Here is a 12,214-nt window from a genome sequence, read left to right as displayed (position 1 = left end):
GGTCTTTTCGTATAACCCAACTGACAAAGTGTATTTTTTTCAGCTTTGCGCAGTGGCAATACCATAGCCAGTGAGGTGTATCCGAGGCGTGGTTATTGCTAGTTGAAAACTATTCCCAATACCCCGTGCAGACGCCCTTAACTGGGCGGCTAGCACAATTTTTAATTGCCTCTACGGGGGCTACTCTAAACAAAATATAAGAACTAAAGATGTCTAGTTTAAAAAGAAGTAACAACTCTCATTACAATTGCTGTTGTTATTGATTTTTTACTCACTTGTTTGCTTGTTTTCTCTGTTGATTATGTCATGTAAATGCTTGCGCGCATATTTGTATTTGTATTCATGTGTTAGTGAAAAAAAATATGGAACGCTTCACGAATTTGCGTGTCATCCTTGCGCAGGGGCCATGCTAATCTTCTCTGTATCGTTCCAATTTTAGTATATGTACTGCGTGAACAGTACACTAGTAGGAGCCACTTTTCGGTTTATATAGCTAAGATGTAGTACGTGTATATGCAGATGGTTATTAGAACATTCATAAATACAAGTAGTAAATTACGCATTCTTCTCTGGAACATATGTCTGTGTTTATCAAAGAGGCCACACATAACTTCCAATACTGAAGTCAACCATAACCGATATCGTACCGTCTCATTGACTCTCAGCATGCATAAATAGAACGTACTGTCTTTAAGGATGGGTAACTGCCGTTTGCGCCACGATGACGTCACAACATAACGAGCGTCTTGGAAACGACAGTATGAAGGAACGAATCGCATTATGATAATTACTAAAATTGTCTGTACTTTCCCACTGGTACGCTGCGGATCGTGTTCCGGCGAGGAGCACAAAACGAAGCACGTCTCAGATTATATTTAAAATGAGCGTTTTGTGTGTTACAAATGTAGCACAATGTGATGAATTATGTAGAAGACAAAAATAAAGTATAATGTAAGAACGGTCTTTTCGTATAACCCAACTGACAAAGTGTATTTTTTTCAGCTTTGCGCAGTGGCAATACCATAGCCAGTGAGGTGTATCCGAGGCGTGGTTATTGCTAGTTGAAAACTATTCCCAATACCCCGTGCAGACGCCCTTAACTGGGCGGCTAGCACAATTTTTAATTGCCTCTACGGGGGCTACTCTAAACAAAATATAAGAACTAAAGATGTCTAGTTTAAAAAGAAGTAACAACTCTCATTACAATTTGCTGTTGTTATTGATTTTTTACTCACTTGTTTGCTTGTTTTCTCTGTTGATTATGTCATGTAAATGCTTGCGCGCATATTTGTATTTGTATTCATGTGTTAGTGAAAAAAAATATGGAACGCTTCACGAATTTGCGTGTCATCCTTGCGCTTCAAGCCCGCTAAACTTTTCCATAATTTGGAACATTTGGAACGTATGAAACATTTGGAACATTTGGAACATTTTGGAACCATATTTGGAACCGTTTTGGAACATTTGGAACAGCACTATGACACATTTGGAACTGGGTAATGTTTACATCGGGTATTTACGATTTTTTATCCTCTAATTACAGACAAATAATTAGCGCAGCGTATCTTTCATAATTTTCGAAACAAGTGATTTACTTTATTTCAGCGTGTGTCGTAAATTAGTTCCCATTTTCGTCTCAATCCGTTTTGAATCGGCGACTTCCGGTTGTAGACAGTCGATTGAAATTTTGTTCAATTTACACAAATATACGACGATTTAGTAAAGTAATACTTGTCATCTGTACACATCGGTTACAATAGATATATTCTGTAAGTTCTAGTGCATTATTTTGTTTGATTTTTCCATGTTTGTCGATTATTGTGCTTTGTAAACACATTTTGACGATCGGAAAGCTTGTACGTTATCCACAATCGAAAGCCGTTCTATGGTTCAACAGAAGTTTAACGGCCTGTTCGAAGTTGTTGTTGGTGTGTATTGTGTCTGTAAGCACAGGGAATATCTATTTTACATTAATGGATATTTTAAAGAGAAACATATCGTCAATTTAGGCAAACAAACAGAAGATCCATTTAGCACGACTTTCGGTTCAGGACTGACAAATGTATATTTTCTACAGTGCACGTAGTAATGTAATAAAATTAATGATTGTATACTGGTATATGGATCCCCATTCACAGCAAAATAAAATCCTTTTCAAATGACAAATCATTTTGAAATTCCTTCATTATTGGATATTGTTCTTTTTAGTAGAAAACAAATTAAATTTTACTAAATATATTTTAATTTGTTTTTTCAGATCTCTTCGATAATTAGTTTGGTATTTGTACATCATGCCGAAGGTAGGACTGCGTGACCATGAATGGAAGACCCGTCTGGAAAATTATGCAAGTGGATCCTTTCATTTTGGCAGAGGGCAAAAACCTCGACAGAATTCCAGATGGGCGCGTGAGCTGAATCGAGTTGACACTTGTCCACGACATGGCAGTGTGGCATCACATGACCCGTTTGGTAGACCAGTAGTTTGTCGCTGTGGTTATCACGTAAGTATTAACATAATTAATATACAAGTTTTTATAATAATATGCAAGTTTGTTGGGTTTTTGGGTGGGTTTTTTTAGCTATTAGGATTATATAAATGAAATTCAGCTAGCCGGTATAATTAATGAGATGTACTTAGTGCATGTATAGAATGTACTCCTTTTTTTTTTTCCCTCACCATACCAGAGCATATGTCCTACCCACACATTTTTAATAGTTTATTTCTAATTTGATTATTGTTCTTGTGTTACAGGATAAAGCTCCAGATAACAACAGTGTGTGTGTAGATGCAACTGTCACTCAAGTGTCACTTTCACAGGTAATTATGCACCAATTATATTTAATACAGCCATCTTTATTATTATAGACTTTACATTAATACTGTTTATATTTAGAATGATATGAGAGCTCTTTATTATTGTTGTATTTTAATACTTTAACATTCCAATTATAATTTTGATGTGTTTTGGTGTTTTGTTCTAGAATGAAACAAGGACCACTGTCAGTGGGGTGATGGATGAAGTCAGCAGTACTGTCAGCCAGGCAGCTGTTGTTCCTTTAGAGACGGCCATTGCTTCAGAAGAGGTTTCCCATCCAGCTTCAGATGTGGTAAAACATTCAACTTAATTTAATTTTCCAGCTTATTTCATTAGTTATTATTTAATTAACACAATGTTCACTTTAAAACTACTAGTATTATATTTATAACAGTAAATAGTGTGTTCCTACATGTATATTCATTATTAATTTTTTAAACAGGATCAGCTACTGAAGAATGTTGTTGGGACAGAAGAGCCCAAAATAGCACCATCACCTGTTACTGTTACAGCAGCAAAAGAAAAACAACCAGTAAGATACTTAAATTAAAAGCAGTAGTGTGTGTGCTACATTATGGAAGATATCTATAACTAAATGCTTGATTTTCTTTTTCTTTTTGTAAATTCTAATGCTTCATAACTGTGGGAGTTGTTTTATTCACACCATTTTTTTTTTTAAATTTCTTTTCTCTTTTTTCTCTTCTCTTTGTTTAGATTGCCTCCACTAGTATGTTGATCCCTAGACATACAACAGATTACAGTAGTCGCCTACCCTTAGGCTGGTTGCAGACAGTTTCCCCTTGTGACCAGAAGTGGATTGGACGCAGCTTGTTTGTCTCTAAGGGAAACATGAACCCGCGCCTCCAGACATGGTGGTATCCGCCAGCTCCCAAGTACGACAGTCCACCATCACTTGACAGCTACTTTGCAAGGAAGTTGTTCCTCTGGATGCCACGCAAGATGTGGCTTGTCGATTTCTTCTGCCCACACTGTGGTTTGCAGGAAAGTCTGAGATCGAAAGGCGTCTACCACCTGGTGAGGTTAGTCCTCGGTGTTTCTGGTATGTATTACCTGGCTGCTGAATACATGGATTGTCGTGCGTGCAGTGGTACATACATAGCCTGGGACCACAGGATGCTTGACCAGTTGTCGGAAGGTGTAAGAGCTCGCTTCCCGGCTGTCCTCACAAGGAAGTACTCTTGTGACTGGAGCGTCATTGGACTTCTGCGGTCACGAACTCTCGGCAACAGTCCCACAGCACTTAGAAACACCTTGAAGGAGCTACACAGCCAGGAACATCTCACACATGTCGTGCAATATCTGAGTGACTGTGAGAGGTACAGGAAAAGTATGATTAACATGTCGCTTTCTGTGCCACAATTTGCTTCAGTGCCAGACTTTCCAGGCTTCAGAACTGCCAAATGGTTCCTGGCTGCTTACGTCCGAGATGTGTGGTCGCGACTGCAAACACTTAAGGCATTGGTGACATCGGTGTTTGGCAGAATATTAAAAATCGACTCTACAAAGAAGGTGTGTCGAAAGCTGCAGGGTTCTGCTACACAGTCAGCAAGTTGGGCCACAAGCATTTCAAATGAGAAAGGTGAAATTCTCATGTGTGTTCTGACCGAGTCCGAGGGTACACTGGGCTTGCAACAGATGGCAGATGGCATTATGGACCGGTTCAGCAAGGCAGATCAACCTCCACCTGTTGTTATGTACACAGACCGTGATTGTTGCACTGTGGAAGGACCATCCAAAATAGGTCGACTGTTTGCAAAGTGGAACGACCTGCCGTGTCGACTGGATGTGTGGCACTTCATGCGCAGACTAGCGAAAGGTGTCACCAGCGAGTCCCATCCACTGTATGGCACCTTCATGAGCAGACTGAGTGGTTGTATTTTTGAATGGGATGTTGCCGATTATCAGCTGCTGTTGTCTGCAAAGCGCAGCCAGTTGGTAGAGATGGGCATACCTTCGCCGTCTGATGCCGCTGTCAAAAAGACTGTGAGTAAGGACGAGATGGCTTCACATTGTCGACGGCGCACTAGAGGAGCTGATGCGACTACGCAGGCCGTTGAAGCACTGCTGCTTAGTTTGTCGACAGTCACGGACAGTCTCGGAGTGCCTCTGCTGAATGACGACATCACTGCCATCTGGGAGCAGCAGCGTAGACATATACCTTGTCTGCAGGATCCACCAGGCATACAGCTGTACACCGTTGTCAACAGGTTGAAGAAAGGGCGAGTCATTTTAGCAGTTCTTCGATGTGCCCGCGGAACAACATCTTTGGAGAGCTTCCACCTGCACCTGGCCAGGTTTATCCCGGGCACTTCGGCCAATGGAGTCAACTTTCAGGCGTACCTCCTTGACGGTCTCGCACGCTGGAACACGAACCGCTGTGCAGATGCCCTTGATGTGTCAGAGCCTGTGACCTTGAACACCTTTGACATTAGGCTGAAGCACTCCACCAACAACCTGTGTCGACTGCTGGAACTACCGGCCATGTTCCCATCCTACCGAGAACCGATGAAGTACACAGGCGAGTTGATCGGTGTAGAGTATCTGTTTGCCCAGGCTGACGAAACACTCGCAACAGACAACCTGGAGACTGACATCGATGAGGGCTTCGTTGGTGTCGACGATGATGAGGTGGATGAAGACCCACTACAGCGGCAGGAACAGCAGATGCCAGTTGCCGTTCCACATGCCGATCAAGAAGATGTCACTTCAGAACAAGACACTTCAGAACAAGACGTAAGATACACTTTTATTAATTGTGTGTGTTTTACTGGTTTTGCTTTCATTATTAATTTTTTTTCCAGAGTTCAGGATTAATTTATTTTAATTAAAAAGTTTAATTTTGATAGTTACAAGAATCTCATTGAATTAACAAAACTTGAGGATATAATTGTGTATTATTGTTGTATTATCATGTATAATAGATTCAGTGTACATGTACAGATATGATTAACCAGTGAAGTTAGAAATGGCATGAATAAGTATTAACATTAACAATAACTTTAGCTACATCTCTTGCATTTGCATTTGGCATATACTTAGCATGCACATTCAGTCATCTGTCTACATGTGAGTTTAACCAAAACATATTGAATTATTTTTGTTCTGTTTCAGGTGGGTGCACCTGTATACATTGTTATCTGTGTAATACATCTACTTTTTTTGCCATCCAATGATCCATACGGTAAAGTAAAATTCATATTAAAATGTGATTTTGTCAATTTTAAATTATATTTTATTGTTTGAAGTACCATACTGTATGCATGATATTGTCAGCTATTGATATCGAGAATCCAGGTCCTGATGGTCGCATGACAGCATGCTAGGTTCGATTCCTAGGGGACATACTCAATTCTTTAGCAAAAATACCATGCATATTATTCTAATTAATGTAGAAAAAATAACACTTGGAGAAATATATCTTTATACTAATATCTCAATGCATTGTCCACATGCATGATTTAGCTTGTTGTTTTTGCATAAAATGATAACTACTTGTAAGTACATGTCACATTCCTATTATGTCAATGATATTTCCAGCAAGATTTCAGCTCTGACGATGAAGCTGTTGATGTCAATGGCATACCAGGCTGGGACAAAGTTGACAGGTTGGCCCAAGCACTGATCAGTCTCCCAGGTTTGGCTGTCACCAATGCCCAAGCTGACAACATCATGGCTCTGTACGATGCGCTGCCAGACTTTGACAAGAAGCCCATTTCATTTAAGATGCGGCACTTCCACAAGAAGTCTCTGGGATTCTTTGCTCGGTCAAAGAGCAACCGGTCAGACCATCGGAATGTGGACATGATGAAAAGGTAAGTTTATAATCAGTACCACTAATGACATGAAAGTGAACTTGTCTGAAAGAATTAGTGAGTAGAAACAGTAACACATACACAAACTGTGTTTATTATCTCAGTGTATTTTTATCTTCCACAGGTGCTTCCTTTCAGCAGGCTCTCCTTCATCATCTCCATCAAAGAGTCGACTGGTGGAAGCCATCTGCATTCAGCTCACAGACAAGTACCAACAGCCGTACACAGAAACTGGAGCCGACGGCAGGACACTGTATGTGTCTCGGTGGCGGCAGGTACTGGAGAATTATAACCAGATCAGAGCCAGAGTCAACAACAGCCAGAGACTCCTGGAAGGAACCAACCTCGCTCTGTTCACCATCAATGAGGCAACCGTGACACGCTGGTTTAAACATACTGAACGGAGGAAAGAAATACAGCTGCTGATACAAGGTATCACTTTACCATCATCGCAGCTGTGTTCATCTAGAGACCTTCCTCTTGTCCAGCACAAGCCAAAAGAACCCACTGACTTGCCATTGCCTCACTTTTCGTTCCAACAGCCAGAGGATACCACCGGCCGGGCAGTGGTTCGTCAACGTCACGTTACCTGCACTGTAACTTCTGTTGATTCAGACCCGTCTACTGAAGATGGAGTTGCAGTGCAGGAAGTACTCCCTGTTGCAGACGTCTCCAGAACAACCGAGTGGAGGAACAGGTCGAGTTCAGGAATCCCCGATTCACCTGCGTCGAAGCCTGTGTCCAGAACAACTGAGTGGAGAAAAAGAAAGGCTGGGCTAGATGTTGGTGGATTGGGGACTGTGAAGGTCCGGAAGGTCCGGAGTTGTTCTATGTGTCACCTTCCAATTGGCTCGGCTGGCCATTCCCAGTTCAAAGGGAAAATCTACTGCCCGTTCCAGCCTGGACAAATTCCAAAAGATGAATGGATTGCCCAAGAAAGACAGAAAACAAATAAATCTTAATTCAGAAAGGAATGAAAAACCACCTAAATTAGGGCGTCATCAAATTTGGTATATCTTGTTATTAAACTAATAATAAAGGTGGCAGGAACACATCAAATTTGGTATATTTGTTATTTAAACAAATAATAATAATAAAGGTGGCAGGAACACATCAAATTTGGTATATTTTGTTATTTAAACAAATAATTATAATAAATTAGGCAGGAACACATCAAACTTGGTATATCTTGTTCTAATCTCTCTGGCCTCCCCGTGGCGAACAAGGGGCAACAGTGATATTTGAATTACTGGCTAACAGGAGAGTACGGTGATATATTGTGTATTTTCAGCAACATTCAGTCTTCTGCACATTTTTAATACTGCACAACAAAAAAGCCTCCATTTAACATTATTTACAGTAGTGGTGGTATTTCTCTGTTTTGCATGATTACTTGTTATGTGTGTTATATACAATTCCTATGGTGTAGTGGTTATCACACTTGCCACGTGAGTGGTGAGGGACCCAGGTTCGAATCCTGGTGGGAATAATGATACAGATATAAAGTGGTGATAAATAACAGGAAATACTGCACAAGAGTGAATTATATTAAATTATATTATATTACCTACATTAAAATATAAATTCAATAATTATGAACGGGTTTCCAAACTGCTAGTCAGTAATCTTCTCTTGTTGGCAACTGGCGTTATGCAACCCGTTTCAAAACAATGCCCGAAAATGCCGCGTACGCCAATGTTTTCTATGTTAGTGGACTACACATGCGTACAATGTATCGAGTACCTTTAGGGCTTCGTAATGCGGGTCCACAAAACACGCAACTATCTCGATCGAGTACGCCAAACCGGGTACCATCCGACACCAGTAGATCCACATGCGAAATGTATGCCGCGCTTTTCTTTCTTTTCTCCCCTCTTTCTTTTTTCCCCCTCCTCTCTTCCCCCTTTTCCCCCCTTGTAGAGAAGATTTAGCCCCAGCTTTTGCGCAGGGGCCATGCTAATCTTCTCTGTATCGTTCCAATTTTAGTATATGTACTGCGTGAACAGTACACTAGTAGGAGCCACTTTTCGGTTTATATAGCTAAGATGTAGTACGTGTATATGCAGATGGTTATTAGAACATTCATAAATACAAGTAGTAAATTACGCATTCTTCTCTGGAACATATGTCTGTGTTTATCAAAGAGGCCACACATAACTTCCAATACTGAAGTCAACCATAACCGATATCGTACCGTCTCATTGACTCTCAGCATGCATAAATAGAACGTACTGTCTTTAAGGATGGGTAACTGCCGTTTGCGCCACGATGACGTCACAACATAACGAGCGTCTTGGAAACGACAGTATGAAGGAACGAATCGCATTATGATAATTACTAAAATTGTCTGTACTTTCCCACTGGTACGCTGCGGATCGTGTTCCGGCGAGGAGCACAAAACGAAGCACGTCTCAGATTATATTTAAAATGAGCGTTTTGTGTGTTACAAATGTAGCACAATGTGATGAATTATGTAGAAGACAAAAATAAAGTATAATGTAAGAACGGTCTTTTCGTATAACCCAACTGACAAAGTGTATTTTTTTCAGCTTTGCGCAGTGGCAATACCATAGCCAGTGAGGTGTATCCGAGGCGTGGTTATTGCTAGTTGAAAACTATTCCCAATACCCCGTGCAGACGCCCTTAACTGGGCGGCTAGCACAATTTTTAATTGCCTCTACGGGGGCTACTCTAAACAAAATATAAGAACTAAAGATGTCTAGTTTAAAAAGAAGTAACAACTCTCATTACAATTTGCTGTTGTTATTGATTTTTTACTCACTTGTTTGCTTGTTTTCTCTGTTGATTATGTCATGTAAATGCTTGCGCGCATATTTGTATTTGTATTCATGTGTTAGTGAAAAAAAATATGGAACGCTTCACGAATTTGCGTGTCATCCTTGCGCAGGGGCCATGCTAATCTTCTCTGTATCGTTCCAATTTTAGTATATGTACTGCGTGAACAGTACACTAGTAGGAGCCACTTTTCGGTTTATATAGCTAAGATGTAGTACGTGTATATGCAGATGGTTATTAGAACATTCATAAATACAAGTAGTAAATTACGCATTCTTCTCTGGAACATATGTCTGTGTTTATCAAAGAGGCCACACATAACTTCCAATACTGAAGTCAACCATAACCGATATCGTACCGTCTCATTGACTCTCAGCATGCATAAATAGAACGTACTGTCTTTAAGGATGGGTAACTGCCGTTTGCGCCACGATGACGTCACAACATAACGAGCGTCTTGGAAACGACAGTATGAAGGAACGAATCGCATTATGATAATTACTAAAATTGTCTGTACTTTCCCACTGGTACGCTGCGGATCGTGTTCCGGCGAGGAGCACAAAACGAAGCACGTCTCAGATTATATTTAAAATGAGCGTTTTGTGTGTTACAAATGTAGCACAATGTGATGAATTATGTAGAAGACAAAAATAAAGTATAATGTAAGAACGGTCTTTTCGTATAACCCAACTGACAAAGTGTATTTTTTTCAGCTTTGCGCAGTGGCAATACCATAGCCAGTGAGGTGTATCCGAGGCGTGGTTATTGCTAGTTGAAAACTATTCCCAATACCCCGTGCAGACGCCCTTAACTGGGCGGCTAGCACAATTTTTAATTGCCTCTACGGGGGCTACTCTAAACAAAATATAAGAACTAAAGATGTCTAGTTTAAAAAGAAGTAACAACTCTCATTACAATTTGCTGTTGTTATTGATTTTTTACTCACTTGTTTGCTTGTTTTCTCTGTTGATTATGTCATGTAAATGCTTGCGCGCATATTTGTATTTGTATTCATGTGTTAGTGAAAAAAAATATGGAACGCTTCACGAATTTGCGTGTCATCCTTGCGCAGGGGCCATGCTAATCTTCTCTGTATCGTTCCAATTTTAGTATATGTACTGCGTGAACAGTACACTAGTAGGAGCCACTTTTCGGTTTATATAGCTAAGATGTAGTACGTGTATATGCAGATGGTTATTAGAACATTCATAAATACAAGTAGTAAATTACGCATTCTTCTCTGGAACATATGTCTGTGTTTATCAAAGAGGCCACACATAACTTCCAATACTGAAGTCAACCATAACCGATATCGTACCGTCTCATTGACTCTCAGCATGCATAAATAGAACGTACTGTCTTTAAGGATGGGTAACTGCCGTTTGCGCCACGATGACGTCACAACATAACGAGCGTCTTGGAAACGACAGTATGAAGGAACGAATCGCATTATGATAATTACTAAAATTGTCTGTACTTTCCCACTGGTACGCTGCGGATCGTGTTCCGGCGAGGAGCACAAAACGAAGCACGTCTCAGATTATATTTAAAATGAGCGTTTTGTGTGTTACAAATGTAGCACAATGTGATGAATTATGTAGAAGACAAAAATAAAGTATAATGTAAGAACGGTCTTTTCGTATAACCCAACTGACAAAGTGTATTTTTTTCAGCTTTGCGCAGTGGCAATACCATAGCCAGTGAGGTGTATCCGAGGCGTGGTTATTGCTAGTTGAAAACTATTCCCAATACCCCGTGCAGACGCCCTTAACTGGGCGGCTAGCACAATTTTTAATTGCCTCTACGGGGGCTACTCTAAACAAAATATAAGAACTAAAGATGTCTAGTTTAAAAAGAAGTAACAACTCTCATTACAATTTGCTGTTGTTATTGATTTTTTACTCACTTGTTTGCTTGTTTTCTCTGTTGATTATGTCATGTAAATGCTTGCGCGCATATTTGTATTTGTATTCATGTGTTAGTGAAAAAAAATATGGAACGCTTCACGAATTTGCGTGTCATCCTTGCGCAGGGGCCATGCTAATCTTCTCTGTATCGTTCCAATTTTAGTATATGTACTGCGTGAACAGTACACTAGTAGGAGCCACTTTTCGGTTTATATAGCTAAGATGTAGTACGTGTATATGCAGATGGTTATTAGAACATTCATAAATACAAGTAGTAAATTACGCATTCTTCTCTGGAACATATGTCTGTGTTTATCAAAGAGGCCACACATAACTTCCAATACTGAAGTCAACCATAACCGATATCGTACCGTCTCATTGACTCTCAGCATGCATAAATAGAACGTACTGTCTTTAAGGATGGGTAACTGCCGTTTGCGCCACGATGACGTCACAACATAACGAGCGTCTTGGAAACGACAGTATGAAGGAACGAATCGCATTATGATAATTACTAAAATTGTCTGTACTTTCCCACTGGTACGCTGCGGATCGTGTTCCGGCGAGGAGCACAAAACGAAGCACGTCTCAGATTATATTTAAAATGAGCGTTTTGTGTGTTACAAATGTAGCACAATGTGATGAATTATGTAGAAGACAAAAATAAAGTATAATGTAAGAACGGTCTTTTCGTATAACCCAACTGACAAAGTGTATTTTTTTCAGCTTTGCGCAGTGGCAATACCATAGCCAGTGAGGTGTATCCGAGGCGTGGTTATTGCTAGTTGAAAACTATTCCCAATACCCCGTGCAGACGCCCTTAACTGGGCGGCTAGCACAATTTTTAATTGCCTCTACGGGG

The 12,214-nt window shown here is 40.3% G+C and overlaps 10 non-coding genes and 1 pseudogene across 10 annotated transcripts; 6 read left to right on the top strand and 5 right to left on the bottom strand.

The window, feature by feature from the left end:
• The first annotated feature begins 41 nt into the window (after nt 1-41).
• Nucleotides 42-180, top strand: LOC121390982. Its single transcript, XR_005960326.1, has one exon. It is a non-coding gene; the product is annotated as a U4 spliceosomal RNA (small nuclear RNA).
• A 176-nt stretch (nt 181-356) lies between these two features.
• On the bottom strand, nt 357-462 carry LOC121390976. Its single transcript, XR_005960322.1, has one exon. It is a non-coding gene; the product is annotated as a U6 spliceosomal RNA (small nuclear RNA).
• A 538-nt stretch (nt 463-1,000) lies between these two features.
• LOC121390981 lies at nt 1,001-1,139 on the top strand. Its single transcript, XR_005960325.1, has one exon. It is a non-coding gene; the product is annotated as a U4 spliceosomal RNA (small nuclear RNA).
• A 7,450-nt stretch (nt 1,140-8,589) lies between these two features.
• On the bottom strand, nt 8,590-8,658 carry LOC121390978 (annotated as a pseudogene).
• A 538-nt stretch (nt 8,659-9,196) lies between these two features.
• On the top strand, nt 9,197-9,335 carry LOC121390980. The gene has a single exon (XR_005960324.1). It is a non-coding gene; the product is annotated as a U4 spliceosomal RNA (small nuclear RNA).
• A 177-nt stretch (nt 9,336-9,512) lies between these two features.
• On the bottom strand, nt 9,513-9,618 carry LOC121390975. Its single transcript, XR_005960321.1, has one exon. It is a non-coding gene; the product is annotated as a U6 spliceosomal RNA (small nuclear RNA).
• Nucleotides 9,619-10,156: 538 nt separating this feature from the next.
• Nucleotides 10,157-10,295, top strand: LOC121390979. Its single transcript, XR_005960323.1, has one exon. It is a non-coding gene; the product is annotated as a U4 spliceosomal RNA (small nuclear RNA).
• Nucleotides 10,296-10,472: 177 nt separating this feature from the next.
• On the bottom strand, nt 10,473-10,578 carry LOC121390974. Its single transcript, XR_005960320.1, has one exon. It is a non-coding gene; the product is annotated as a U6 spliceosomal RNA (small nuclear RNA).
• Nucleotides 10,579-11,116: 538 nt separating this feature from the next.
• On the top strand, nt 11,117-11,255 carry LOC121390971. Its single transcript, XR_005960317.1, has one exon. It is a non-coding gene; the product is annotated as a U4 spliceosomal RNA (small nuclear RNA).
• Nucleotides 11,256-11,432: 177 nt separating this feature from the next.
• LOC121390973 lies at nt 11,433-11,538 on the bottom strand. Its single transcript, XR_005960319.1, has one exon. It is a non-coding gene; the product is annotated as a U6 spliceosomal RNA (small nuclear RNA).
• A 538-nt stretch (nt 11,539-12,076) lies between these two features.
• On the top strand, nt 12,077-12,214 carry LOC121390972. The gene has a single exon (XR_005960318.1). It is a non-coding gene; the product is annotated as a U4 spliceosomal RNA (small nuclear RNA).

This window comes from Gigantopelta aegis, unplaced genomic scaffold (genome assembly GCF_016097555.1).
Source record: "Gigantopelta aegis isolate Gae_Host unplaced genomic scaffold, Gae_host_genome ctg11294_pilon_pilon, whole genome shotgun sequence".
NCBI classification, from domain to species: Eukaryota; Metazoa; Mollusca; class Gastropoda; order Neomphalida; family Peltospiridae; genus Gigantopelta; species Gigantopelta aegis.
This window is presented reverse-complemented; position numbering and strand designations above follow the sequence as displayed.